Source organism: Aplysia californica, unplaced genomic scaffold (genome assembly GCF_000002075.1).
Source record: "Aplysia californica isolate F4 #8 unplaced genomic scaffold, AplCal3.0 scaffold00329, whole genome shotgun sequence".
Lineage (NCBI taxonomy): Eukaryota > Metazoa > Mollusca > Gastropoda > Aplysiida > Aplysiidae > Aplysia > Aplysia californica.
Window position 1 is genome coordinate 563,700 of NW_004797599.1, and position 5,424 is coordinate 569,123.

The 5,424-nt window shown below is 37.6% G+C and overlaps 1 protein-coding gene across 3 annotated transcripts in view; it reads right to left on the minus strand.

The window, feature by feature from the left end:
• LOC101857494 overlaps positions 1-1,659 on the minus strand; it is a 16,202-nt gene extending 14,543 nt beyond the window's left edge. For 2 of the 3 annotated variants that reach the window (XM_005102534.3, XM_005102533.3), the window contains exon 1: positions 1,100-1,658. The gene's annotated coding sequence lies outside the window, so the exon portion shown is untranslated. Of the gene's footprint in view, positions 1-1,099 lie in introns of all 3 variants that reach the window. The other variant, XM_005102535.3, reaches the window with a different exon arrangement.
• Between the last annotated feature and the right edge of the window lie 3,765 nt (positions 1,660-5,424).

A 5,424-nucleotide genomic window follows, 5' to 3' on the forward strand; every position in this document is an offset into this window, starting at 1 on the left:
CACACACACAAAAAAAACCGTATCTTTTCCAATACCGGGCATGTTTGTCACCGCCATTTCCTCATAAAGTCAGTATTTTATTTTTCTTTATCCGCCGTTTTCTCAAAACGCGACTTTTCTCTATACCTCTTTGAATAACTCCACCATTTTTCATCCAATCTTCACGACATTTTTACAGAATGAAGAGAAGATGTAATACTAAAAATTTGTTAGTTGAATTTTTGATATATGAAATAGATTTTTGTTGGTGGGGTCTGAAGTGTGAGTTTTTACGGATTTTTTGAAAACTTGAACGCTACCTTAGAAAAAAAAACTCATTAAAAATTTTCGAATTTGTTTAGGAAAAAAACAACGTACAAATTTTTAGATCTAATGTTTGTGAACACACATGTAAAAAAACATTCAATTTCCATGAGCGATACGTGCGGTATTCATTACGTAAGACATGTCAACAAAATCCAATATCGCCGCCGTTTCCATGGAAACAAAACTTTTTCTCAAATTTGATTGTGGATTTAAAGACTCCTTACTATGCTTGTTATATGTGTGAAATTTGGTAAAATTCGGCCCAGTAGTAAGCGAGATAGCCTTCAGGTGTAGCCCCCCCCTTAAAGCAGTACTTAGTATGGTTTAGATGACGTATTTTACTGATCTTTTTCTTGTTACTAATCAGATGATTTACCTCGATCGGCATTGACAAACTGAAATTAAAACAAAAGTCAAGATCTTTAACTTCTCTTGAAAATACAGTTCCCGCATAACCAATTTTCATGAGATATACCCTTATTGATATGCCTTGGAACGAGTGAAGGTTCATCAGAAACTGCAAGTGGTATTTTTTTCGCCACTATTACTTTGCGTAATTTTATTCTTCTCGAGTAACCTAACCTTTTCCCCAAAATGCCGTGCATTGTGAATCAGTTGAACGTCGCACATATGAAACGCCAGTCCCACATTGTGTTTTAAAGAATATCTTTCTCAAAGTAAGAAAATCAAAAAATAATTATTTCAGGCCAAGTAACAGAAGACCTATAAGTATTTATTTTTACCAAAGTTTATAATCGAAGGAAAGGTCATCCATTTTACTGTAGTCGCTTACCTTTTTTTGAATAGTTTATTGATGTCTGCTGCTCACTCAAGCAGAGAAGCGTTTGGAGGGTGCTCTGGTGTGGTTTCCTCCTTCTCTCTTAACAAACATCTACCGTTCTGATCTCTCTTCCTTCTTTTTTATTTTGGTACTCTCTTGTAACACGTCTTTGTCCAATCTTCGACCCTTATATGACCATTTGTGTTATAAGTGCCAAGTTAAACTCTTACTAAAACTAAAGTAACTCAAGTTGTGTTCTGTGACAGGGAGAACGGTTCCGAAATGATGATCCGTCAAAGTTGCAGTTGGATCATTACACGAAATCCGGCAGTGTCACAGGTTTGCAACTATTGTATCCAGAAATGTGTCATAAGTTGAATATTAGGGTAAACAATGAGCAGTTGAGGCGACACTTGTAGAATCACTTGAGCAGTCCTGAGCAGACAATGGCTGTGTGTCTGAGCGTCACAAGTAGACGTATCCTGACTGGGTGAGTCGCTCCTCTCGCCCTGGGGTCCCTTGTGAGGAGACTGATGCACGTTTGGGATGGTGGTTTTGTTTAACCCCACTGCTTTTGTCTTGTAATCAGTGTTTTTCTTCATCAGATTTTGTCGTTGCCGTTGTTTTTGTTGTTGTTGCTGCTGCTGCTGTTGTCGTTGTTGTTGTTGTTGTTGTTGTTGCTGCTGCTGTTGTTGTTGTTGTTGTTATTACTGCTGTTATTGTTGCTGTTGTTATTATTATCATTATTGTTGTTGTTGTTGTTGTTGTTGTTGTTGTTGTTGTTGTTGTTGTTGTTGTTGTCTTCTTCTTCTTCTTCTTCTTCTTCTTCTTCTTCTTCTTCTTCTTCTTCTTCTTCTTCTTCTTCTTCATCATCATCATCATCATCATCATCATCATATTCTTCTTCTTCTTCTTCTTCTTCTTCTTCTTCTTGGGGGCTCTCGTGGCCTAGAGGTTAAGGTGTTGGCCTCTCATTCAAAGGTCCCGGGTACGAATCTGGGTAGCGACCGAAATTTTTTTTCTCTAAATTTGCCTCCTTTCACCTCCTTTCCTGCTCTCTAGCAATATTCTGTCGTCTGCTTTCGTCTCCTCTTTCTTCCCCCACCCCCTCACCTCCTTTGCCCCCTCCTCTAGGCTCCTGACTCTTTCTGCAGCCTTTCTACTGCTACTCCTTGACTCCTTCTTACAGCTGTCTTTCTGCCACACCCCTGATCTTCTGGTAGAAAAGATCTACACCTAGTCTTCTCGGACAAGGGCAAAAAATCTCGGAGGGCCCGTGTGCAAGTTGCGCACGTTAAAGATCCCTTGATGGTCTAAATTCGATAAGAGTAGGCTTCGGCCGCCCCCCGGGCAAAATTCTAAATTTCCTACCAACTGAAAAAAATTTAATGTGTCCCGCGCGCTCATATGACCTTATGCAGTTGCGAGCGCCGTAAAAACACTTTCAAAAACAAACAAACAAATAAACAAACAATTCTTCTTCTTCTTCTTCTTCTTCTTCTTCTTCTTCTTCTTCTTCTTCTTCTTCGAGGTAAAACTGAACGCTAGAGTTGTAAAACATGTTGTTATTACTATGCATTTACAATAATGAGTAAGTTATAACAACAAACTATAATCGTAACGACCTACCTAACGAGTTATTTAAGAGATTATGGTAAAAAGAATGAGACACTTTCAAGTTTTTTTCAGACCACTAATATATGGACCAATGTGTTGGTAAAGTTGAATACTAGAATAGCAAAGCAATATAATAAGAGTTGGTTGTTATTGCTATGCATTTACAAATATGAGTAATTTATAACAAAAATTGAATTGTATAAAGACCAACGAATCAGGTTATTTAAGAGATTACGATAAAAGTGAAAAAGACTCTCAACAGTTTTTCCAGATTACTAATACTGTTCGAACACAGTTTAATATGGAGAAAATTGTTGGTGAAATAGAACTCTAGAATTGTAAAACACTATAAGAGTTCGTCGTTATTATTATGATATACAAAAATTAGAAGGTTATACCATCAAAGTAAAAGTGTAACGAATGACGTAACAAAGCAATTGAAAAGATTAGAAGAAAAAGAATGAGACTATTTGCAATTTTTAAAAAGATAATACTGGGGTATGAAGAGGGTTTAATATGGACCAATGTTTTAATATAGTTGAATACTGGAGTTGAAAAACACTATAAAAGTAAGTTGTTATTACTATGCATTTACACAAATGAAAAGGTTACTACCTCAAATTTAAAGTGTAAAGAACGACCCAACACATTATTTAAGAGATTAGGATAGAAGGGAATGAGACTGCTTCCAGTTTTTTTCCAGATCACTAAGAAGGTTTGAAAACAGTTTAATATAAACTAAAGTGTTTGTAAAATTGAACTCTAGAGTTTAAAAAAACCCAGAAGAGTTGGTCGTTGCAACGATGCATTTACAAAAATGAGTAATTTATAACAACAATTTAAAAGTGTAACAACCGACCCATCAAGTTATTAAAGAGATTATGAGACTATTTGAAGTTTTTAAAGATGACCAATAATGGTTTGAAGAGGGTTTAATATTGACCAAAGTGTTGGGGAAAATTGAACGCTAGAGTTGTAAAACACGATGAGAGTTGGTTTTTATTACTATGCCAAAAAAAACAAACACCTTCAGGCCAAAGTCTTTGATATAAACTCAGCCATAATTGAATTTGGCCCTTTTAAAATCTCAATACACAATGAAGAGTCAAACAATTTCTAGCCCACGGCTCTTATCAGCAAGCCTCACACGTTTCCCAAAACAACAATAAACAAAGATCAACCGTCCCCCTCAGGCTCTGTCAAAAATACAAACAACACAAGGGGGAAAATATTTGAACTGAAAGATGTTAATACAAACTTGGCTGTCCTTAAATTGTTCGCTCCTTCATTGCAATACATAATTGATATCCAAACATTTTTCAAATAAGTAACTTTTATTGTGGTGAATCGGGCGCGTTATGTTTCGCCGCAAATGACGCAACAGAGGACTACCTGTCGAAGTCTGAAACTTGTTTCGCCGCAAATCGTATTCGAATACAAGTTACTTACACCAAAGATAGTAAATAACAAGATGGGCCACTCAGCCAAAAAAGTGTCCGCAAGAAGTATGCTCTTTGCTTCAGATGGCGCTGCAGTCTGTTTTGAAGCTCTCTTTCGTTTTCCCAGAAGAAGAATAGGAATAGCACCTCCTTGCGTGCGCAGATCGACTGCTGTTCATCAGCAGTTCGGGTTCGTTCAGTACGGAGTTTTAGTTTTTTTTTAATTTAATGACCTCTCGCCTTTCATTCTAAAGTCAAATTAAACGAAGAAAACAATCACCCTTTCCTCTGGAAGAGGTTTTTTGTCAGCGTAGCCATTTTTAAAAAGCGTTCTTCCGGAATTCATTCAAAAACTTGCTAGTTTCACTCAAGTGGGATAACTCTGTTCGCTAAAGGTGCGCTTTTGCGAAGAGGGCGCCACCGAATTTTGAGGACACTTTTTTAATTGGCACAAAGAGAGAAGTGGCCCCTCTTGTTATGTAGACTCTTTGCTTACACAGAAGATTGAGAAGATCGATTACTTTGTGAACGCCCCTGAAACAAAATTTGTAAACGCACCTACCGTGTCAATGAGAACGGGAGGGGTGAACTGTTATAACGACTCAATTTCTTCCCTTCTTCTTTTATTTTAAGTACCAGTCTCGTTCTTGCTCATTCCCACTCTTTCACATGAAGAATGGCCACCCAGTTTGAAAAAAAAATTAAGTAAGTGTGTAGTGTGTTGTTTTGTTGAAACGACTATAAATTCTCCTAGTTTTGGCAAGTAGAATCACTTTCGGTCGACATGGAGCAAGAACTAACTACGTACGTTACGAAAAGGGGACACCAAGCTGTTGAAGTTTCAGGATTCAAGTTTCGTTTGGACAAGAATCAACAAAACAGCAAAAGGTGGAAATGCGTTACTGAAACATGCAAGGCGAGATGCACAACGGACAAAGACATGAAACACATTCTGGTGGGGCTTTTTGAGCACAACCATTTTTAAAAAACAACTTTGGATTTTTACAACGACTCTGGAGCTTAGACATCATGCCTCTATATAAACCCATCCTGCTCAAATAAATTGCAAACGGCCCCTATCAGGCTGTTATGTAATTATATAAACATATCCTGCCGCAAGTCCTACTTCCACGGTAGTCCCCCTGTTGCATCATTTGCGGCGAAACCTAACGCGCCACCACCACCACCACCACTACTACTACTACTACTACTACTACTACTACTACTACTACTACTACTACTACTACTACTACTACTACTACTACTACTACTACTACCCTC